Source organism: Hyla sarda, chromosome 7 (genome assembly GCF_029499605.1).
Source record: "Hyla sarda isolate aHylSar1 chromosome 7, aHylSar1.hap1, whole genome shotgun sequence".
In the NCBI taxonomy this organism is placed as follows: Eukaryota; Metazoa; Chordata; class Amphibia; order Anura; family Hylidae; genus Hyla; species Hyla sarda.
Genome location: NC_079195.1, coordinates 99,659,158 through 99,684,640, shown reverse-complemented (window position 1 = coordinate 99,684,640; position 25,483 = coordinate 99,659,158). Strand labels below are relative to the sequence as shown.

The 25,483-nt window shown below is 40.5% G+C and overlaps 1 protein-coding gene and 1 long non-coding RNA gene across 4 annotated transcripts in view; one reads left to right on the top strand and one right to left on the bottom strand.

Annotated features, from left to right (window-relative positions):
• LOC130282198 (uncharacterized) overlaps positions 1-25,483 on the top strand; it is a 104,337-nt gene that overhangs the window by 35,097 nt on the left and 43,757 nt on the right. Inside the window, exons 2-4 of the long non-coding RNA XR_008846274.1 lie at positions 6,012-6,114; positions 6,229-6,288; positions 11,401-11,475. This is a non-coding gene — a long non-coding RNA (uncharacterized LOC130282198). The remainder of the gene's footprint in view (positions 1-6,011; positions 6,115-6,228; positions 6,289-11,400; positions 11,476-25,483) is intronic.
• The window catches only part of PCGF5 (polycomb group ring finger 5), a 148,490-nt gene that overhangs the window by 101,537 nt on the left and 21,470 nt on the right, over positions 1-25,483 (bottom strand). The gene's annotated exons all lie outside the window — the stretch shown is intronic.

Genomic DNA, 25,483 nt, shown 5'->3' with positions numbered 1-25,483 from the left:
CATAAATGTCCGAACTATAAAAATATATAATTAATTAAGCTGTACGGTCAATGGCGTACGCGCAAAAAAATTCCAAAGTCCAAAAAAGCGTATTTTGGTCACTTTTTATACCATTAAAAAATGAATAAAAAGTGATCAAAAAGTCAGATCAAAACAAAAATCATACCGATAAAAACTTCAGATCACGGCGCAAAAAATTAGTCCTCATACCGCCCCATACGTGGAAAAATAAAAAAGTCATAGGGGTCAGAAGATGACATTTTTAAACGTATAAATTTTCCTGCATGTAGTTATGATTTTTTCCAGAAGTGCGACAAAATCAAACCTATATAAGTAGGGTATCATTTTAACCGTATGGACCTACAGAATAATGATAAGGTGTAATTTTTACCGAAATATGCACTGCGTAGAAACGAAAGCCTCCAAAAGTTACAAAATGGCGTTTTTTTTTCGATTTTGTCGCACAATGATTTTTTTTTCCGTTTCGCCGTGCATTTTTGGGTAAAATGACTAATGTCACTGCAAAGTAGAATTGGCGACGCAAAAAATAAGCCATAATATGGATTTTTAGGTGGAAAATTGAAAGGGTTATGATTTTTAAAAGGTAAGGAGGAAAAAACGAAAGTGCAAAAACGGAAAACCCCTGAGTCCTTAAGGGGTTAAAGGGGTACTCCGGTGGAAAACTTTTTTTTTTTAATTTAAATCAACAGCCTCCAGAAAGTTAAACAGATTTGTAAATTACTTCTATTAAAAATTCTTAATCCTTCCAGTACTTATTAGCTGCTGTATACTACAGAGGAAATTCTCTTCTTTTGGGATTTCTTTTCTGTCACGACCACAGTGCTCTCTGCTGACACCTCTGTCCATGTCAGGAACTGTCCAGAGCAGGAGAGGTTTACTGTGGGGATTTGCTCCTTCTCTGGACAGTTCCTAAAATGGACAGAGGTGTCAGCAGAGAGCACTGTGGTCATGACAGAAAAGAAAAACCAAAAGAAAAGAATTTCCTCTGTAGTATACAGCCGCTAATAAGTACTGGAAGGATTAAGAATTTTTTATAAAAGTAATTTACAAATCTGTTTAACTTTCTCGCACCAGTTGATAAAAATAAAAAAAATGTTTTCCACCGAAGTACCCCTTTAAAGAGGACAAATGCTTTCCATATGGCCTTTGGGGCACTAGGACATCACGGAGAAGGCTTTCTCAAGACCCTCCTTTATGTTCCCTGAAACAGGTCAGATGCAAACGTCTACTGCCGAGTACCGACAGCCCCCATTCAAAAATTTACAGGATTTTAGTGGAGAAAAAAAATTAGAGCTTGCACAATTTTTTTCTCCGCTAAATTCCTGTCCTTCTAGCCAGATTGCCGACAGAACTCCAAATGGCAGAGTCCGACAGCAATGTGAATGAGGCCTTACACAGAAGCATATGTGTCTATATTTCAACTGCGTTTTGTATTTGGTAGAAAAAAAAAAACCGGTGCAGAAGCATAAAGCATTGCTTACCGGTCTACCCCACAAAAAAATCCATATGTATGTAGTCCTCTCCCCTACCATGTCCTCTCTCTACTTCCTGGTTTACCAGTTGCTCAGTACTACAATTCCCAGAATGCATTGCTTTCCCTCATTTCTCTCTCACAGACCACCCACCCCGCCTCGTCACCCATAGCACTCCTGCCAGTTCCCCATTGATCATGACAATGGAGGAAAATTGTCCCCCGAGTGAATGGAGTACAGTAGGCATGTGCAGCCAGGTCTCCAGTCACCCTCTGTGGAGCTTCTAAACGTTGCCAAGCCCTAAACTCAGCAATTCACAGATCAACTTCAACTATCATGTGAATGGGGATCACTTTTCTTTCCTGGATTACACCTTTAAGCTAATTATTATGTACAGCTGTATTTTAAAGTCTCCTAGTGGAACAAAAAAAAGTTTATTAAATAAGGAAAATATACTTTTCCCATTGATTAAGTAAAAAATATAAATATAATTGATATCACCACATTAGTAACAATCTGAGCTATTAAAATATCCTGCATAAGGATTCCCATGCTTTTTATTAATTTTGCTACCTTAAAAAAAAAAAAATAATTATATATCAAGCCAACATATCAAGTTATTTATTTTGCAAAAGTACAAAAACTATAAAGTACCATAAAGAAGCTTACGGGAAAAATGGCAGAAAAAAAAAATATAAAGACATATAAGCCTGTAGAGCCCAAAATAGTGTTATGCCTCTTAATAGTGAGAAATCGTGCTACCCCTTATACACACAGGCACACATGACAGCTTATTCTGAAAAGTTAGGCTGGGTTGACATTGCTTTTTTATTTTAATGTACAGACAACGTGGAGGATAGAAACATATAAAACAAATTGAATGCTAAAAATTAAATCTGTAGAATGTATGAGACTAGAGTTGGGCAAACTTACAGTAAATTGGCTTGCAGCGAACCTTGCCGCTTGGCTGTTGATTACTTTAGTCTGTGAAAATTAGTTCAGCTTTCCAAGGGCTCTGGTTGCCTGGAAAATTCTGGGATTACAGTCTTAAGTCTCCTAGGTCTGTATCCACTTTTTCCAGGCAACTGGAGCCCTTGGAAAGCTCAACTAATTTACTAAAGTAATCAACAGCCGAGCTGAGAGGTTCGCTACGAGCCATTTCCTCAAGGTACCTGTAGTATGTGTACACCAAGTTGCCATCCAGGGAAAGCTGGGTGAGATATGGTGAATTAAGAAAATAGGTAAAATCCCTGTTGAGACTAAGCTTAACCCCCTAAGGAAAATGAATGTAAATGTATGTTTTGATGCGCTGGTACTTCGTGCACCAGGACATACATTTACATCCTGCACATTGCAAAAATAAAATTGGCCTGGTTCTTAAGGGGTTAAGTCCTGCGATTGGCCCTGAATTTGTATGGGATTTCAATCAGGTTTGTTAGTGAGGCCCTTCCTGGCCCAGTCCCGATTTGTAGGTAAGCCCCAAGTCAGCACAGGTACTGAGTCTGATTAATACGGAGCTTACAAAAGTTGTAACCAAGTCTGTAGTGAGAGGCTGTGAGAAACCTTTGAGCTGGAGTCTTGAGGTGGGTAGCCTCAAAACAGGGGAATTTGTGTAAGGCCCCTTTCACACTATAAAAATTCATCCGTAATGAACATCCGTTAGAAAATCCCTAACAGCCGTTAGAAAATCCCATAATAGTCTATAGGATTTTTCTAATAGCCGTTTTAACCCATTACCACCTGTTATTAATGACGGCCATAATTTTGTGACGGGCGATAGTAACGGGAGAAAAAGTGCATGCACTATTTCTTCCGTTCATTCACCAGTCACAAAATAACATCAGTTATTAATAACGGGTAATAACAGGTTAAAACGGCTATTAGAAAAATCCCATAGACTATAATGGGATTTTGTTGTTGTGTTGGGTGTTGTTTGACTGGTAATACCTCTCTTGTTCAAAGGTGGAAGATAGTATGTAGTTAGTGCATGTCAAGCAGAATTTGTTCGTGCCTGAAGTTAAAAGCTGTATTTTGTTTTGTTACTGAAAAAAATAAATAAAATAAAAACAACAGGAGAAGGCCCTGTTTAACCACTTAATGACACAGGGCGTAAATGTACATCCTGGTGCGGTAGTATTTAATGCACCAGGATGTACATTTAAGCCCTGTACATGATGCGAGCACCGGACCGGTACTCGCATCATGCACGGTAGTTTTTTTTTAAGGTGTGCTGAATGTGGTCTTATATAATCCACTGTCATAGCCGCAGATATGATAGTGGTTTGTGACATAGATATATATACTGTATACTCGCAGTGCGACCATAGGACAGCTCATGTGACCATCTGGGGATTGCTTTAATCATCTCATTCTAATTTGCTGTGTCTGACTGTATTATAATCATGGGAGCTGATTATTAAAAGTCAGGATATCCATTAGATAATACAGCAAAAAACCCATAATGAAACAGAAATCCGGGTGAGGTGGTACCTAACGCACCAGGATGTACATTTATATCCTATACATAACCGCGAGCATCGGAGTGATGCTCGGATCATGCGCGGCAGGTCCCAGCTGCTGATAGCAGCCAGGGACCTGCCAGTAATAGCCTACATCCGCGATCGCGCAGATGTCCGCCATGAACCCCTCAGATGCAGTGATCAATACAGATCACGGCATCTGCAGAAGTGTGGCACCTAATGTGGACGATCGGATTGCCCGCATTGCTGCCGCAGCGATCTGATCATCTGTAATGGCGGACCTAGGTCCCCTCGCCTGCCTCCGTCCATCTCCTGGGGTCTTCTGCACTGGTCTGAGATTGAGCAGACCAGAGCAGAAGATAGTCAATAACACTGATCAGTGCTATGTCCTATGCATAGCACTGAACAGTATTAGCAATCAAATGATTGCTATAAATAGTCCCCTATGGGGACTATTAAAGTGTAAAAAGAGAATTTAAAAAAAATTTGAAACATCCCCTCCTCCACTAAAAATGTAAATTTTCTGTTTCTCCCCATTTTGCCCCCAAAAAGTGTAAAAAAAAGTTTTTAATAAACATACTTGGTATCGCCACGTGTATAAATATCCAAACTATTAAAATATAATGTTAATTATCCCATACGGTGAACGGCGTGAACGTAAAAAAAAGTCCAAAATTGCATTTTATTCCCCAAAAAATAAAAAAATTATAAAAAATGTATTAAAAGTTTCATATATGCAAATGTGATATCAAATAAAATTACAGATCACAGTGCAAAAAATGAGCCCTCATACCATTGCTTATATGGAAAAATGAAAAAGTTCTAGGTCAGCAAAATAAAGGGATTTTAAAGCGCACTAATTTGGTTAAAAAGTTTGCATTTTTTTAAAACTGTATAATAATAGAAAAGTATGTAATCATGGGTATCATTTTAATCGTATTGACCCAAAGAATGAAGAAAACATGTCTATTTTAACGTAAAATGTACAGCATGAAAATGAAACCTTCCAAAATTAGCAAAATTACGGTTTTCTTATCAATTTCCCCACACAAAGAGTATTTTTTTTGTTGCAGAATACATTTTATGGTAAAATGAGTGATGTCATTACAAAGGACTACTGGTCACGCAAAAAATGAGCCCTAATACTAGTCTGTGGATGAAAATATAAAAGAATTATGATTTTTGGAAGGCAAGGAGGAAAAAATGAAAACCTTAAAGCGTACTCGGCAGATCCAACAAAAATTTTTTTTTTAATATATCACTCAGTACCTAATCCTGATCATGTACATTACATTTTTATGTGTCTTGCACCTTTATTTAAATTTTTTTATTACACTTTTAATTTAGCTCACTTGTCTGAATTCCTCCCAAAGGGAGGGGGCGTGGCCTCAATGTGCAGGTATCCGCCCTCTCCTTCAGTATGCTGTCTGCTCACATCTCCCCTAGCATTAGAAAAACTACAACTCCCAACTTGTCCTCACTGACAGTACGGATACAAGCTGACAGCGGGAGGATATTTCCTCCAGCTGTGAGCCCTGCACTCACAGCTGTCAATCAAGGAAGTGGGTCCATGATGCATGGACACAGCAGGACCAGTATGTGTCCAAGCAGGCAGAGGGGGCAGTTGTTTTACTGGATTTTTCAGTATGAAATACTGAAAATCTTCTAATGAAAGCAATTGCAAAACCTATTGGTTAGCGAAATACGCAGCTGATTTTGCTATCCATTGACTTGACAATGGGAGGGAAAATACACAGCAACAAATATGCAGCAAAATACGGCATGTGTCACCCTACCCTTACAGTGAAAGCGCTGCCAGAAACATTGTAGAATGATGTGTGTGAATGGAGATGACAGGCAGAGGTTGTCTACTGAGCTCTTACAGACTTGGTTGAATAAACTAGTATCCATTTGAAATTCCCCTTTTCTATAATGTATCCAGACGCTATGCCGAGCCAGAAAGGAATATTATCAGTTAAAAAAGTATGTATGTAAATAGAATTTGCATTACCTTTCTACTTTTTATATACTCTTGTAGCAGACTTGTGTGAACGCGGCTTCAGAAGAAGTGAAAGTAAAACTCTATCATGTGTCTCCAGAGGAAGAGACATGTCACAGCCCTGCCCTGCATCCCTTTATAAGTATAACACCTCAGCCTATGTACATCTATATAATATGTGCCCACTGTACCCATAGAATAATAAAATGGAGAATTTTTTTTATATTATTATTTATTATTCTTACTCTACCCACAGGCATATGTATTATTTTCCCTGCACGACTTCTTTTCACTAGAAGAACCACAAAAACATAAGGTAGATATGTTAGAAAATGTAAAAATATGTGTACATTGCTCTTTTACAGAATCAACAAAAATATCGTTTTCTTTGTATGTGATCCATAAAGTGAGAAGATATTTTACATAAATACTTAGATGACACATGCCATACATGTACGGTGCTGCCATCTGTACCTTAACCCCTTAACGCCACAGGATGTAAATGTACGTCCTGGTGCGGTGGTACTTAACGCACTAGGATGTACATTTACGCTCCCTGTACATGACCGCAAGTACCATGGGGGGGGGGGGCTGAGGAGTTGGGGTGGCGGGGGATGCTCGCATCATGCACGGCAGGTCCTGACTGCTATCAGCAGCCAGGGACCCGCTGGTAATGGTGGATATGAGAGATCGTGCTTTTGTCCGCCATTAACCCCTCAGACGCCGTGATAAATACTGATCATGGCATCTCCAACAGTGTGGTCAGAAAAATGGGTGATTGGATCACCCGCAGCGCTGCCATAATGGCGGACATCCGTCTCCTGGGGTCTTCAGCTCTGGTCTGAGATCGAGCAGACCAGAGCAGAAGGTCGCCGATAATACTGATCAGTGCTATGCCATATGCATAGCACTGAACAGTATTAGCAATCAAGTGATTGCTATAAATATTCCCCTATGGGGACATAAAAAATTTTAAGTAATGAAATGTAAAATGTCCCATTTAACCCCCAAAAAGTATAAAAATTAAAATTAATAAACATATTTGGTATCACCGCGTGCATAAATGTCTGAACTATGAAAATATAATGTTAAAGATCCCATACTGTGAACTGCGTAAGGGAAAAATAAAAAAAAATCCAAAATTGCTGCTTTTTTTGTCCCATCATATTCCCCAAAAAAGTTTTTCAAAGTTTTATATAGCGTTTTTTCCAGCGTATAAGATGACCCCCAACTTTTTCAGTTAAAATATAGAGTTTGGGATATACTAGCCACATAAGACTACCCCTCTACCGTGATACGGTACCTTACCATTGTTCCCCCCCACTAGGTAGGCAGCATTATTCCGCCACATTAGGTTGTCAGTATAGTTCCCCCACATTAGGTTGTCAGTATAGTTCCCCCCCCACTAGGTAGGCAGCATTGTTCCCCCACATAAGATTGTCAGCATAGTTCCCCCACATGAGTATGGCAGCATAGTTCCCCCACATTAGGTTGTCAGCATAGTTCCCCCCACATTAGGTTGTCAGCATAGTTCCTCCACATTAGGTTGTCAGCATAGTTCCCCCACACTAGGTAGGCAGCATTATTCCCTCACATTAGGTTGTCAGCATAGTTCCCCCACATTAGGTTGTCAGTATAGTTCCCCCACACTAGGTAGGCAGCATTGTTCCCCCACATTAGGTTGTCAGCATAGTACCCCCACATAAGTTTGGCAGTATTGTTCCCCCACATTAGGTTGTCAGCATAGTTCCCCCACATTAGGTTGTCAGCATAGTTCCCCCACATTAGGTTGTCAGCATAGTTCCCCCACATTAGGTTGTCAGCATAGTTACTCCACATTAGGTTGTCAGCATAGTTCCCCTACATGAGGTTGTAGTTCCCCCACATTAGGTTGTCAGCATAGTTCCCTCACATTAGGTTGTAGTTCCCATACATTAAGTTGGCAGTATAGTTCCCCCACATTAGGTTGTAGTTCCCCCACATTAGGTTGTCAGCATAGTTCCCTCACATTAGGTTGTAGTTCCCCTACATTAAGTTGGCAGTATAGTTCCCCCACATTAGGTTGTAGTTCCCCCACATTAGGTTTGCAGTATGTTCCCCCACATTGGGTCGGCAGTTTAGTTCCCCCACAGACCTACAGACTTAAGCCATATACAGTGTATGGCTGGAGGCTTTATGTCTGCCCCATTTCAGTGCTCCGTCCACCGCTCCTCCGGTCAGGGATCACGATCTACTGCTATGGGCTATAGGCCATAGCAGTAGGTCCCCGGACCAGAGGAGCAATGGTCGGAGCACCGAAGCTGTCGTGCAGCTGGTAACTTACCATGCCGGCAAGCGCACCTCCTTCTCCTCGATGCTCCACTCCTTCGTTCCTGCTGGCGCACACATGGGACGTCAGTGATGTCCCTGCATGCGCTACCTCTTGGCGGCCCCTGCATTTTTAAAGTTAGCGCGGGGCCGCAGAAAGGTAACTGGGACATCCTAGTGTCCCGAAAAGATCTTTTGGGACACATGGATGTTCTGAATGTGACGGGGGAAGTTATTCTCGGCCGGGACGCCCGGGGTATGGATAATCCATCCCCCGGGCATTCCGGCCGACTGCAGCACCCGGCGTATAAGACGACCCCCAACTTTTGAGAGCATTTAACGGGGTTAAATAGCCAGCTTATACACCGGAAAATATAGTACACAAATGTGGCATCAATAAAAAGTACAGATCACGGCACAAAAAATGAGCCCTCATTCTGCCGCTTATACGGAAAAATGAAAAAGTTATAGGTAATCAAAATAATGGGATTTTAAACATACTAATTTGTTTAAAAAGTTTGAGATTTTTTTTAAAGCGTTACAATAATAGAAAAATATGTAATCATGGGAATCATTTTAATCATATTGACCCACAGATTAAAGAAAACACGTAATTTTTATTGTAAATTGTACAGCGTGAAAACAAAGCCATCCAAAATTTGCAAAACTGCTGTTTTCTTTTCCATTTCCCCACAAAAATAGTATTTTTTTGAGTTGTGCCATACATTTTATGGTAAAATGAGTGACATCATTACAAACTGGTCACGCAAAAAACAAGCCCTCCTACTTGTCTGAGGCCTTAAGGGGTTAAAGGGGTACTCCAGTGGGAAAAAATTTTTTTTAAATCAACTGCGGCCAGAATGTTAAACACATTTGTTAATTACTTCTATTTAAAAATCTTAACCCTTCCAGTACTTATCAGCTGCTGTATGCTCTAGAGGAAGTTCTTTTCTTTTTGAATTTCATTTGTCTGGCCACAGTGCTCTCTGCTGATACCTCTGTCCATGTCAGGAACTGTCAAAAGCAGGAGCAAATCCCCATAGCAAACCTATCCTGCTCCTGACAATTCATGAGACAGAGGTGTCAGCAGAGAGCAGACAGAAAAGAAATTTAAAAAGAAAAGAACTTCCTCTGGAGCATACAGCAGGTAAGTACTGGAAGGATCAAGATTTTTAAACAAAAGTAATTTACAAATCTGTTTAACTTTCTGGCACCAGTTGATTTAAAAAAAAAAAAAAAAGAGTACCCCTTTAATGAAAAGCACCATACATGTATAGTGCAGTGTGCAGTAAGGCTATAAAGCAAGCACAATTGTCACCACAGTGAATGGTGTCAATTATCCCCTCTCCCCAAAAAATAACAATAAAAAAAAATAATAATAATAATAAAAGGAGATTACAAAGTTCCATCAAACAGCCCCACAGATAGAAAAAAAAATTACAGTGGTCAGTTATAAGGGCTAAATTGTTATTGTACATGCACTATTGTTGACTGCTTTTCACACAGTTCAGAAACAATCTAAATTAAATGTCATACATTTCATTTCGCCTAGTTATAGAATTGTATTGTATTGTATTGCATTGTATCAAATGCCCATAATTATGTTCATGAATGCTGGACTTTCCCACAATGGGCCAAATTTACCAATAACATCTAGTTTTCACAATAATGCCACATTAGAGTGTTGGGTTTTTATCTAGCTAATGAGAAAACAGGCATATTTAAAGGGGTACTCCAGCGCTAAGACATTTTATCCCCTATCCAAAGGATAGGGGATAAGATGCCTGATCGCAGGGGTCCTGCCGCTGGGGACCCCCGTGATCTTTCACGCAGCACCCCATTACCATACGCCCCCGGAGAATGTTCGCTCCGGGTCTTATGACTGCCGATCACAAGGCCGAAGTATTGTGATGTCATGGCTACGCCCCCTTGTGATGTCACGCTCCGCCCCCTAAATGCAAGCCTATGGGAGTGGGCCCTTTTAAGGATTTTCCAGCAGGAGTTTTTTTTTTTTTTTTTTTTACACCTTTGCCCACTTAAAGGGGTTATCCAGGAATAGAAAAATATAGCTAATTTCTTTATAAAACTCCTCCCTGTGGAGAGGTTTTTGAAAGAAATTAGCTCTGTCATCTATTCCTGGATAACCCCTTTAGTAGCATATAAAAAAAAAAACTTTACTTACCTCCAGCGTTCCCACAGTGCCTCCAGCCCCCAGCTGAGATCCTGTTTCTCTCAAAAATCGTAACGCTTGGGCCCAGAGTGATGTCAGGGCCCAGAGTGTCGCACTACCCCTCAGCCATTACTGATTGATGTGAGACATTGCTGCAACAAGTAATTGGCTTGGAATGTATAGGCCACCTTACTGTACTTTCTAGATTATAGAACCTCCTAGTATCACTCATAGGACCCCAGTAGGACTGCATCCAGAGCATGCAAGGACATGAGCATAACCCCCACCCAGCAAAAGAATGGCTAACTAGAGCAGACTGAAACAGCATTTTGTTTATGAAAAATATACTAGTAGATGTTATATTTTCCCGCCTGATAAATAACAAGTCTCCACCGAGATGCCAACCCCTTTAAACAACATTCAGTACAAACTAAATATCCCTGTGCATAAATGCTAAGCATTAAGGAGCCAGTTGTCATTTTCATTACCATATTTGCAAGTTCTAAATATATATATATATAGAAATTCTTGAAATACACCTGCTATAATATATCTGTATGATAATGTGATGCCCGGATGAAGTAATAACCAGAATGGCTGCAATGCTTATATACACATTCTCCTGGTAATTTAGTGCTTTGATAGATTGGATGACCTAACAGAATGCTATTTCTGGTATGTGGAAGCCAATCCTCCACTCTGTTTTCTACACCATATAAACTCTTCAGCTCAGACACTTTCCAGTTTATGACATTTCAGATAAGTATAAGTAAAGATTTCAATTGTAGGATGACACCTCTCTAAGCTGTAGAATTCAACATGGAATGTTCCATTCACCTCTCACATTTACACCTTCACTTCTTATATATGCATTGCCAGATCTTAATTGGTTAATTAGATTAGTGTTAAATTGGACACATTGCCATGAACAAGTGTCACTTGCTTACACAGGAATATGGAGAGAAAAAATAACACAAAGGAAGCGCAACGTGCCGATATCTCTTTCAAGGTGATGTGATGCAATAGGTAATGTGCTCACCTTTAGGTGTTATGCTATGGGCACAACACCAATGTAGACCTTTACATATATACACACACACACACTCTATATATACATATGTGCCAGTGATGCAGATGCAAATCAAAAAATGTTGCAGTATCTTGTTATACCCTTTTTATTGGACTAACAGAATTTTGTAGAGACAAGCTTTTGGGATAATTGCGAAAGCTTGTCTCTACAAAATTCTGTTAGTCCAATAAAAAAGGTATTACAAGATACTGCAACATTTTTTGATTTGCATCTATATATATATATATATATATATATATATATATATATATATATACATACATAAAAATACACAAAAAAAATTGCAGCATTACTTAGCCAGTCCAATGCATGTCCAACAACCATGACATAGATAGATATAGAATAGACATGAATGGAGGGGGTGTGGCGCGACACCACATCCCCGGTCCCGGGAACCTGGAGGTTTCCGAAATTGGAGATTTTGCCCGGAATACCCCTTTAACCCTTCTAGTACTTATCAGCTGCTGTATGCTCCATAGGAAGTTCTTTTCTTTTTAAATTCCTTTTCTGTCTGACTACAGTGCTCTCTGCTGACACCTGTCTGTCTCAGGAACTGTCCAGAGCAGGATAGGTTTGCTATGGGATTTGCTCCTGCTCAGAGGTGTCAGCAGAGAGCACTGTGGTCAGACAGAAAATAAATGTAAAAAGAAAATAACTTCCTGTGAAGCATAAAGCAGCTGATAAGTACTGAAAGGATTAAGATTTTTAAATAGAAGTAATTTACAAATCTGTTTAACTTTCTGACACCAGTCGAATAAAAAAAAAAAAATAGTTTTTCACCGGAGAACCCCTTCAAAGAGAACCTGTCAGTTTGTGTATACCAGAGGTGAGCAAAACTACAATTGGTCAGTCTCAAATCAAATCTTGACCACTTGGATGTCAACACTTTTCGTCTGAAAAAAATTGTTCTGCTTTTAACATTCTTTCAAGGCAGAACTTGTTTTTTAAGACTAAAGAAGTTGACGGCGAAGCTGTCAGATTCCATTTTAGTTTGACCAACTGTAGTTTTGCTTTTGACTTTGCATTTGTGATAATATTTTGTAAGCCTTCATTTCCACTATACTTTAGTTGCTGAAATACATTATATTAATTGTAATGTGACAGCCACTCATGTCCCGTGCAGCTACTGGCTGCTACTCACCGCATCCCGCCGCACCCGGTAAGATGGTGGCTATCACTAACAGCCAGCCATCTTGCCTCGGGACTTAGGGGGCTTTCGCCCCCCCCCCCCCCATCACAGCGGTCGCTCCTTTCAGCTAGTCAAATCTGACTTTCTGATGGCAGCGTTTCGCACATAAAAATCCTAAGCAGCGGTTTGTGTGTCCCGATCACGGGGATCAGGACACACCCACTGCTCTGCTAGGAGACCCCTGTGTTCCTTACCTGTAGAAAGCTCATTACATCACTTTTTCAGGTAATGTTTCCTGGTATCAGCTTAGCTCCTGTTAAGGAATATAAAAAGGTGATCGGGATTTTATGCCAAGCCAGACTACTTTCCAAAAGGGAAGTTTCTACCCAGATGGGTAGAAACTTCCTTTTTGGGGAGTAGTCTGGCTTGGCATAAAATCCCTATCGGCTTTTTATATTCCTTAACAGGAGCTAAGCTCATACCAGGGAACATTACCTGAAAAAGTGATGCAATGAGCTGCTTTGCATATTCCCCTACCCAGAATGCCCACGGAGTGCTTAATGGCCTTCTGAAGCTCTGTTACACCAGGAGTGGTGGCCTCGCCCTGAGGTAAATACTCATCCCCTTTGGTATATATATATATATATATATATATATATATACACACACATACATACACACACACACACACATTCAACATTTTATTGTTCCCAAATTTGAACTTTTGCAGAAAAATAAAAAAAATGCTCATAATAATATAAGCCTTTTAATGTCATAAAAAAGTAGAAGAATGTTTAATAAATGATGCCAGCAAAAAGTAGAAATGTTGTGGATATAAATTAATAACGACATTTTTTTGGCATGACTATTTCTCTTACAAGTAGAGAGTTTCAAACATAGAGAAATGAAAATGTTTCCAATTTTTCACAAAAATCGCTTCATGTATCAACAACAATTTACCACTAATATAAAGTACAATATGGCTCAAAAAAGCAGTTTAAAGTTATTAACACTTAAAGAGACACATGTCAGATTTGAAAAAACGGACTGGGTCATGAAGGCCAAAACTAGCTGGGTCATAAAGGGGTTAACAGTGGCAGAAGAGGCATACAGGGAGTAAAAAGGTGCAAATTGTGCCTTTTTTTTAATCTCAAATTTGGTGTAAGTTGAAAATAGAAAGCGTTTTGGCTATAAGAAGAGGAGAGAAAAAAAAGTGCAAAAATGAAAAATCCCTGCATATTTAAGGGGTTAAATAAGAAAAACCCTACCAAGAGCATCACTGTTTTTTTGTTTTGTAGATTTTTTTTTATGTCTCAAGTAAATATAGAAGGGCATTTGTACCCTTGTTGACGGTACTAATTTTATCCTTATGGACTAGTAAAATGTTTTCCATCTCTAAGTTCCAGCAGTTATAAGTCTTTACATATTTTTTTTTTTCAGTGTAGCTCTCAAGCCCTTTCTATAAGTCCCTAACATCACCATGATGGTTGGTTAAAGGGTTATATTATTTCTGTTAAAATGGTTTTCATTTTGAATGAACTAAAAGAGTAAATTAATATGTATCTATAGGACAACCCCTTTGAGTGTGTATTCAACTGTGAGCTTGTACTAATTCTAGATTATAACCGGTATTATACTGTAGTTCAGAGATGCATTCAATTCTGCAGTCTACTAGCAGATTTCTCCAGTGGTTTATCCTAGGATATCAACTTTCTAAATTAAAAGAGTCTACCACCAATTATGGAGAAATGAAACCACTACTATTGCTGAATATTGAGTGATAAGCGCAACCTTGATGCACTGCGGCATTGCCCAGGAAAATGTTTTTTATTCAATAGAGATTCTTGGTACAAAGGGAGCTTGACTATCTCTAAGAGCAACACTGTGCCCGTGTGGAACCTCATCCTATACAATCACATCTCAAGCAAAGCAAAGAGCTGATATGCATGTTGAAAAAAAAATTCCTGGAGAAAGATGCAGCACATCAAGGTACTATAGTTAGCATTCATTGCACAATAATGTCCTCTGTTCAGCAATGCCAGCAGCTTAATTTAACCAAAACTGGTGGTAGACTCCCTAGAATAATCTGGCAAAAAGAAAAAATTATAATAATGATAATGTTAACAAAAATATTTAGTGATATGCCCCAAACAAACTTCTCTGCTGCATTAACCTGTTATAGGAAAACTGTCATCACTGTCACCGCACTAACCTGTTGGTACAGGTGTGTTGTGCGGGTGACACTGATGAAAACAATAGTTACCTTTTCCCGTTCTGTGGTCCCATTGTCCTATCTTCCATATACTTCCGTTCCAGGCTTGGGGCATGGGCGGAGCTTCCTAATGTCACCACTGCTGCTTCTTTGCTGGTCTGATGAAACAGCCAGCAGTAGTGATGTCAGGAAGCTCTACCCGTGCCCCAACCCATTGACTGAATGAAAAATTGGGAGGAAGATAGCGGGACAACAATACGGGGACAGGTAAGAATGGTTGTCAACAATGTCTCCCTTACTACACATCTGTACCAACGGGTTAGTGCGGATAACACTGATGAGAGTTTTCCTTCAAGGACATTGGGCGTAGGTTTATGCCCTTGATGCTCGGGACCTAAATGAACACCCTGGAACATTAAGTGACTTTAAATTGAGTGCAGGAGCTGCGCTTGCTTCATAGAGGTGGGTGTCAGCTAGTATCAGTAGCTGGACAATCACTGTTAGTATCAGTAGCTGGACAATCACAAGGCTGGACTGGGATCAAAAACAGGCCCGGGCATATGAGACTATGCAGACCATTTTTTTTTTTTTAGTTGTGGGTCCCAGCAGTCGGACCCCACCAAAATAAAATGGACTGCATAGTCTAAAGTCACCATGGCTGAAGTGGCTCTCCAGCTGTTGCAAAGCTACAACTCCCATAATGCCTGCAGAGTTTCAGGCATGATGGGAGTTGTAGTTTTATAACAGTTGGAGAGCCAGAGATCAGTGTAAAGTTTCATCCATCATCACTGCAGAAATTATAAGTGACCTCAGCAGTGATGGGACAGTCAGACGGAATACATAATGCTATAATGACTCACAAGTGACATATTCTCTGTTGTTCCTTTTCTTCTTCTTCATCTGGTCCAGACGTCAGGACTTATTCCAGTTACATCTTTTTTTTGCAGAGTCTGACACCAGACATCATTGATTCCTCATGTTCATCCTCTGTATAAAGACAATAATCATTATAACCCTGCCAGACATTGTGCCTCCTGAATGTAACTCTGCCACATGTTTCCTCTGTTTAGCAGAATCTCACCCCTGTACTCATCCACACTGCGGACATTAAAGGACATCTGCAGCAAAAGACAACTTTTGGGCCCCACCGCGGGGACCCCCCACGATCTCCTGCATGGGGCCAAGCCACGGCTGACATTCTTCCTCCATGTATCTCTATGGGAGAGGCGGGGAGGCAGCATTCGTGCCTCCTCCCTCCCCATAGAACTGTATGGGGAGGGAGCGTGGAGAGGTCGACGCTATGCACATTAGCCATTCCCATAGAGCGGCAATGCGGGGGCCCCGTTTGAGAGATCACGGGGGGTCCCAGCGGTGGATCCCACTGTGATCAGACACTTATGCCCTATCCTGTGGATAGGGGATAAGTTGTCTTTTGTTGCAGATGTCCTTTAAGCCAGCTGAATGTCTGCTAGGTGCCGCTAAAGTCATTGGATCTCATAGATGGTAATGCAGTCCGGTGGAATTCAGCTCAAAGAATGAACATATTCATTCTTTGGGCAGCTGTCCATTCCACTGAGATGATTTCGCACTATGCACAGTGCAGCAGAATACCATTGAAAACAATGGGATTTTGCTGCAAGTAGATTTGTGCCGACAGACTCCAGTGTGAACGAGACCCAAGTCCTCCCAGACCCCTTAGTACTCCTTCAGACCCATCTTTCCCCTCTTCCTTTAGACCCCTAGACTCCTCTGCCTCTCATCATCCTCCTTAACACTTTTCTGACCTCCCCCAGACCCCTTCCCCCCTAAGACCCCTCAGTCAGCCTTCTTCACACTTTTCTGTCCTCCCAGCCCCCTTCTCCTCAGACACCCCCTTCAATCATCGATCACACGTTTCTGCCCCCCTCCCAAAACCCCTCAGTCATCCTCCTTTACTTTTCTGCATCCCCAGATGGCTTCCCCCAAGACACCTTAGTCATCCTCCTTCACACTCTTCTGCCCCTCTCCCAAAATACCTCCCTCCCAAAACCCATGAGTTATCCTCCTTCACATTTTTCTGCCCCCCCAGCCCTCCACACCCCCCCATCATTCATACTCCTTCACAATTTTCTGCCCCCCAGACTTATCCTCCCCCAAGACCCCGTCATCCTCCTCCACATCTTTGACCCCCAGCCCCCTTTTTCTCCATACCCCCCTCCCACTTTAGTCATCCTCCGTCACACTTTTCTGCCCCCCTAGACTCATTCTCCCTCAAGACCCCCCCAGCCATCCTCCTTCACACTTTTCTGATCCCCCCAGATCCCTTCTCCACCCCAAGACCCCTCAGTCATCCTCCTTTACATTTTCAGGCCCCCCTCCAATCCCCTTATTCTCCATCCCCCCTTCAGTTATCCTCCTTAACACTTTTCTGCCCCGCCCAGACCCCCCTCCCCAAGATCCCTCAGTCATCCTCCTTCACAATTTTCTGCCTCCCCACCCCCTCTCTTCAGTCATCTTCCTTTATATTTCTCAGGTCCCCCCTTCTCTTCCGCACACCTCTCTTCAGTCATCCGCCTTCACATGTTTCTTCCCAGCCTTCTTCTCTTCCGCACCCCCCTGCCATTTAATTATCTTCCTTTATACTTTCTTCCTTTCCCCTTTCCTCTCTTACCTTGTAGGGGAGGCTTAGTCAGCAGGCTGTAGAAGTGAGCGAGGCTCCGGGTTCCTCTCCTCCTTGGAGCAGAGTAGCCGGGGCAGGGACGTCCGTGACGTCAGAGGCGTGCCTGCACACAGACGTCTGCTGCTCTTAAAGCAGCTGTGTCCCTGCCCTGGCTCACTGCACTTGGGGCCAGGGGACTGGTCACCGGACGGAGCGAGGCCCCTTTTAGAGTAGGGGGCGGGCTGTGTCAGTGAGCAGGCAGAGCGGGCTGTTTTCTTCACTAAAAGGCCACTACTTTCAAAGCGGTGCCCGAGACTTTGAAAGCAGTGGCCGGTTTAGTGCAGAAAACAGCTGTATCGTGACAGGGCAAGCGGAGGGCCCGCCCCACCGAGCAAATGCCCAGCCTGCCCGATGGCCAGTCCAGCCCTTAACCCTTTTGATGCTGTGATCAATGCCATTCACAGTGTCTAAAGCATTAAATCATAGATGCTGTCTAGCTCAGGGGGCTCATCAGACCCCTGCAATAGAGGGTCCTTTGACCTGCCTCTGGCCACTGTTTCACCAATTCATTGATGTAGCCTGGCTTAGCAAGGCTGTATCAGTGGACCCCCAGTCACACCGCACAATGCTGTCACCATGTGTGTAATTGTCTAAACTATTAAAATATAATGTTTATGATCCCACAGTGTAAACAGTGTGAATATAAAAAAATATCAAATGCCAAAAATGCTGATTTTTTTTTTGTTTGTTACATTATATAACATATAATGTAATATATATCCCAATATATATTAGATCAAAAAGTCCCATCAAAACAATGATAGTACATATAAAAACTATAGATCACAGCACAAAAAATTAGCCCTCATACTTTCCCATATACGTAAAATAAAGTTATTATGGTCAGAAAAGGACAATTTTAAGCATATTAATTTTGTTAAAACATTTTTTTTTTGTTTTGCTGTACATTTTATGGGAAAATAAAAGGCATCATAACAAAGTACTGGTAATGCAAAAAAGCCCTTGGTCTGTGAATGAAAAAAGTAAAGAATTATGTCTCTTAGAAGGTGCAAAGGAAAAAAAACAAAAAAATGAAAGTTAGATGTGCCCTCAAGGCAAAATGGGCTGTGTCCCTAAGGGGTTAAAGGGTATTTCTTACCAAACACATTGACTACCTATTTACAGGGCAATAAATGGGAGACCAACCTATAGGGCCCCTGCTTATGCGTAAAGCAGGGGTTCTGGGTCCCCTGTTCCTCCTTACCCTCATGACCAATAGGAGGAATTTGAGAGAAGAGAATGTGCATCCACATTCTAATGAAATTCTAACAGAGTTATGTACAGTAATATATTTATAGAAACTACTAAGGCTAAGTTCACGTCTGCTTCGGGGCTCCATTCAGGGAGCTCTGTTCACAAAATCCATTCAAATAGCAGGACATAAGCTGACAATACTGCAAACAGCTTTTTTTTCTCACTCAAATCATACTAGTAAACAGACACCAGACAGAAATTAGATTGACCCCATTAACCCCTTGGGGACAGAGCCCATTTTGACCTTAAGGACGGGAGCATTTTTTGCAATTCTGATCCCTGTCACTTTAAGCATTAATAACTCTGGGATGCTTTTACTTTTGAATTTGATTCAGAGATAGTTTTTTTTTTTTTGTGACATATTGTACTTTGTGTTAGTGGTAAATAATTGTCCATACTTGCAACATTTCTTGGAGAAAAATTATAAAATTTCATGAAAATTTAGCATTTTTCTAACTTTGAAACTCTCTGCTTGTAAGGAAAATAGAAATTCCAAATAAATGATATCTTGATTCACATATACAATATGTCTACTTTATGTTGGCATCATAAAGTTGACATGTTTTTACTTTTTGAAGACATTAGAGGGCTTCAAAGTAAAGCAGCAATTTTCAAAATTTTCATGAAAAATTCAAAATATGATTTATTCAGGGACCAGTTTGAAATGGATTTGAGGGGCCTTTCTGTAAGAAACCCCCCATTATGGACCCCATTATGAAAATTGCACCCCCCACAGTATTCAAAATGACATTCATAAAGTTTGTTAACCCTTTAGGTGTTTCACAGGAATAGCAGCAAAGTGAAGGAAAAAAATCTAAATCTAAATTTTTTACACTAACATGTTCTTTTACATGGGGTGAAAGGAGAAAAAGACACCTAAAATTTGCGGACACACAACATGGCTCAGAAGGGAAGGAGCAGCTTTGCGATTTTGGAGAGAGAATTTTGCTGGAATGATTTTTGGGCGGCATGTTACATTTAGGTAGCCCCCATGGCGCCAGAACAGCAAAAAAAAAAAAATCCACATGGCTTACTATTTTGGAAACTGCACCCCTCAAGGAATGTAACAAGGGGTATATTGAGCCTTAACCCTTCACAGGTGTTTGACGACTTTTTCTTATACTTTGACATGAAAATAAAAAATTTGGTTTTAAACACAAAAATTCTGGTGTTACCGCAAATTTTTCATTTTCAAAAGGGTTAATCAGAGAAAAATCACACCAAACTTTTTAGCCCAATTCCTCTCAAATAAGAAAATACCCCATATGTGAATGTAAATTGCTCTGCAAACGCACTACAGGTCTCAGAAGAGGATGAGCGCCATTTGGCTTTTGGAGAGGGAATTTGCCTGGAATTGAAGTTGGGGGCAATGTGCATTTAAAAAAAAAAAAACATGGTGCCAGAACAGCGGAAACCCCCCACATGTGACACCATTTTGGAAACTACACCCCTCAAGGAAGGTAATAAGCATTACATTAAGAACTTACACCTCACAGGTTTATTGAACAGTGGGTTGTAAAAGTTCAAAATGTTATTTTTAACACAAAAATTCTGGTGTTACCCAAAAATTTTTTCATTTTAACAGGGTGTAATTGAACAACCCGCCCCCCCCCCAAAAAAAATAAATAAATGTGTAGCCCAATTTTTCATGAAAAAGTAAATACCTTATATCAAAACCACACAGAAAAGAGTGGGGGATGGGCACTACACCAAAATGTGTATAGCAGAGTTCTTAGCAAGCACTAAAAAAATCTCGTCCCGGTGAAAAGAACAATATGGGGTGTAAGACACTAGCAGGGATAGGCAATTCCACAATACAAAATAGCATAGAGAGAAAGAAATATTTCTGCACTCACCATGATGTTCAGAAACAGTTCATGCTTTTATTGTAGCAGCATAAATACGAACAAAGTCGATAAATAAATTCACCCGGGGTGCAGGGAGGGAGGGCGGCTACCAGCCAGCAGCTAGAGCAGGAGCGTATAGGCAGAACAAATGCGCGGTTTCGCGTCAAAGATGCATCATCCGGTTCCGGAACCGTGAGTATTTAAAACTCACAGGTTTTTTGAACAGTGGGCCGTAATAATTAAAAATCTGATTTTTAACAGTAAATTGCCACTGTTACACTAAATTTTTCATTTTTAACTGGGATAATAGGAGAAAAAGCCCCCTATAGTTTGGAGCCCAATTTCTCCAGAGTAAGGAAATACCACATATGTAGATGTAACGTGCTGTGGAGGGCAAGGGGAGGGTGCTCCCCTCCCGCCAATATATTTAATTGGATGGTCGTACCGACCGTCCAATCAAAGGGCTGTGGGAGGATCATCACTAATTCCTCTCATAGCTAACTTTGAAGTGAGGTTCTACGTCACATGTGACCCTTTACATCTGGGTCATCGGGTCTCTGGAGACCCTGGATGCCTGGAAACGCCGCAAATCAATACAGACCAGCAATTTGCAGCAATCGCCGACATGGGGTGGTCTCAGGACCCCCCTGGTCGATGTCACGGGATTCCTGCTGAATGATTTCAGCAGGCATCCCATTCCAATCATTGCCCGGCGAGCTGCGGTGATCGGAAATGCAGATGGCGTATAGGTACGCCCTCCGTCCTTAAGTAACGGGACGCCAGGACGTATCTGTACACCCTCCGTCCCCAACAGGTTAAAGTCAATGAGATCTGTTGGTGTCTGTTGTGTAACAGATCATCCGGGTTAGTTTTTCAATTGTGAATGGACTTTGATGAAGCTTCTTGAATGGAGTTTTGACCCAAATGGGAACATAGCCTACACATTGTGTAATCAATTTTAACCCCTTAAGGACAATGGACATACATTTAAGTACATTACCAGCTCCTGCTGAATGAAACGCGCTCAGGGACTAAGCAAGCTTCATACCCGGTGGGTCCTGGTTGCTATCAGCCAAGTCCAGCATTAACCCATCAGACATGGCTAAAACTGTAGAAAACAAATCTTAGATAGTTCAGTAGGCTGATCAGAACCACCGTGACTAACTTGCGGCATCCCAATCAGCTGAGACGATGGCAGGAGGTCCTTTACCTGGCTTCTTGCCGTCCGATTGGCACTCCGAGGCTCCAGTCAGTCATGGCAGTCTTGAGAAATGGAGCACCAAAACACTGATCAATGCTGTGCAATGGCATTGCAATAAACAGTGTATGCAATCTGTTATCTCATGTAATAGTCTCCTCTGGGGACTAAAAAAATATAAAAAAAATGGGTAATACATGTGAATTAACCCCTTTTCTATTAAATGTTTGAATTATCCCCTTTTCTTTTAAAATAAAATAGTGTAAAAAAAATAAACAAACAAATGTGGGGTCGCTTTGTGCATAAATGGAAATTAACCCGTGTCATACCGGGTCGGTCCCGGCGGCTAATGATAGCTGGGACCCTGGGCTAATAGAGTGCGGTACTGATCATTGTGCCGCGCGCTATTAACCCTTTTGACGCGGCGATCAAAGTTGATCGCCCCATCTAAAATGAAAGTGAAAGCTTCCCGGCAGCTCAGTCGTGCTGATCGGGACCATCGCGATAAAATCGCGATGTCCCAATTAGCTAGCACGCGAGCGGAGGTCCCCTTACCTTGCTCCGTCGCATCCGATCGGCAATTGATTGCTCCAAGCCTAAGATACAGGCTTGAGCATTCGACCGCCTATACACTGATCAATTTAAAGCTATGGCTTTGCAGTGATCAGTGTAAAAGATCAGTGTGTGTAGTTAGCTAAAAACAAAAAAAAAAAAGTGGGAAAAAAAAGTTGTTAAAAGTCATTTAACCCCTTCCCTAATAAAAGTTTGAATCACCCCCCTTTTCCCATAAAAAAAACCAGTGTAAATAAAAATAAAAATATGTGGTATTGCCGCGTGTGGAAATGCCCGATTTATAAAAATATATTGTTAATTAAACCGCCCACTTAACGACATTTTAATAAAAGCATGCATTTTGGGCAAGTATTTAATCTTGTGTAACTGGTTTGCAACTAGAGTCCCCACTATTAACCAATGGACTGCTTTGTTGGGAAGGATTAAAAAATATGGAAAAGCGAGGATCGGTATATCCAAATGGAAGCTGAAACTATATAACAAAACATGGAAACTAATTGACTACCTTTTTTTTTTTTCCCCCTTCAGCTCGGCTCAGGGGAGGGTGGGTGGGAGAAGATATGGTTTTGGGTAAGGTATACTTTATGTCAATTTTAAGGTAATACAGTATTTTTTATGATGTCATTGTTTCTATATTGGATAAAATAAAGAAAAGTAAATAAAAAAAAATTAAAAAACCCCCGGTCAATGGTGTACACACACATAAATTCCAAAGTCCAAAATAGCATATTTTTGTTCACTTTTTATATCATGAAAAAATGAATAAAAAGCGATCAAAAAGTCCGATCAATACAAAAATGGAACCAATAAAAACTTCAGGACACTGCGCAAAAAATTAGCCCTAATACCGGCCCGTACGCGGAAAATTAAAAAAGTAATAGGGGTCAGAATATTAGAATTTTTAACGTATAAATTTTCCTGCATGTAGTTATGATTTTTTTCAGAAGAACAACAAAATCAAGCCTATATAAGTAGGGTATCATTTTAATCATATGGACCTACAGAATAAAGAGAAGGTGTAATTTTTATCGAATGCACTGCATAGAAACGGAAGCCCCCAAAAGTTACAAGATTGCATTTTTTTTTCAATTTTGGCACACAATTAATTTTTCTTCTGTTTCACCGTGCATTTTTTGATAAAATGACTAATTTCACTGCAAATTAGAATTGGTGGCACAAAAAATAAGCCATCATATTGAATTTTATGGTCAAAATTTCAAGAGTTATGATTTTTAGAAGGTGATGAGGAAAAAATGAAAATGCAAAAACGAAAAAACCCTGCATCCTTAAGGGGTTAAACTGTACCATCAATGGCATTCACATAAAAAATTACCAAAGTCCCCTTAAAGGCAAAGCATTTTTTCCATTTTTGCACTTTCGTTTCTTTTGATCAGACTTTTTGATTGCTTTTTATAAATTTTTTATGGTATAAAAAGTGACCCAAAATACACTATTTTGAACTTTGGAATTTTTTTGCGTGTACGCCATTGACCGTGCAGTTTAAATAACAATATATTTTTATAGTTTGGACATTTACACACGCAGCGATACCACACGTTTATTTCTATTTACACAGTGTTTTTTTTTTATATGGGAAAAGGGGGGTGATTCAAACTTTTATTGGGGAAGGGGTTAAATGGTTTTTATTAACTTTTTTTTCACTTTTTTTTTTTGCAATGTTATAGCTCCCATAGGGGACTATAAGATGCAGTACATTTATTCAATACACTGATCAATGCCATTGTATGCAATTCATTGATCAGTGTTATCGGTGGTTGATTGCTCAAGCATGGATTTCACAGAGGACACGCAGGAGGCGTCATTGGGACATCACGATTGGGACATTACCGCGAGGGTCCCGATCAGCCCGACTGAGCTGCTGGGAAGCTTTAACTTTCACTTTAGACTAAAGAGTTAATGCCGGACATCTGCCTGAACTGTGATGTCTGGCATAGCCACGGGTCCTGGCTGCTGATAGCAGCTGGGACCGTGCGGGGATGATGCGAGTTCAGCTCCTGAGCTCGCTTCATAACCCTCCTGTGCCGCAGCACCGTCTAGAAACTGCATTTTGCGGCAAGGGGTTAAATACTTTTCAACAATGTACATATTAAGTGAATCCATGTAAAACATTATGTAAATACAATGTCCTTAATGTACTTACTTCTATTAAAAAAATCTTAATCCTTCCAGTACTTATCAGCTGCTGTATGCTCGAGAGAAAGTTGAGTTGTTATTTTCTGTTTAGCCATAGTGTTCTCCAGTCCATGTCAGGAACTGTCCAGAGTAGGAGCAAGTCCCCATAGCAAACCTCTCCTGCTTCGGACAGTTCCTGACATGAACAGAGGTGTTGGCAGAGAGCACTGGGGTCAGACAGAAAAGAACAACTCAACTTCCTCTGTAGTATACAGCAGCTGATAAGTACTGAAAGGGTTAAGATTTTTTTAATAGAAATTATTTAGGAATCTGTTTAAAGGGGTACTCCGGTGGAAAACTATTTTTTTTTAAATGAACAGGTGCCAGAAAGTTAAACAGATTTGTAAATGACTTCTATTAAAAAAAATCTTAATCCTTTCAGTACTTTTTAGCAGCTGTTTGCTACAGAGGAAAATCTTTATTTTTTTGAATTTCTTTTTTGTGTTGTCCACAGTGCTCTCTGCTGACACCTGATGCCCGTATCAGGAACTGTCCAGAGCAAGAAAAAATCCCCATAGTAAACCTATGCTGCTCTGGACAGTTCCTAACATGGACAGAGGTGTCAGCAGTGGGGACAACACAAAAAAGAAATTCAAAAAGTAAAGAATTTCCTCTATAGCATACAGTTGCTAAAAAGTACCAAAAAGATTAAGATTTTTTTAATAGAAGGAATTTACAAATCTGTTTAACTTTCTGGCACCAGTTCATTTAAAAAAAAAAAGTTTTCCGCTGAAGTACCCCTTTAACTTTCTGTAGCCAGTTGATATGAAAATGTTTTTCAACAGAGTACCCCTTTAAGTGAAATAAAATTGACTGCAAATCAGTGGTGAAATGAATGTT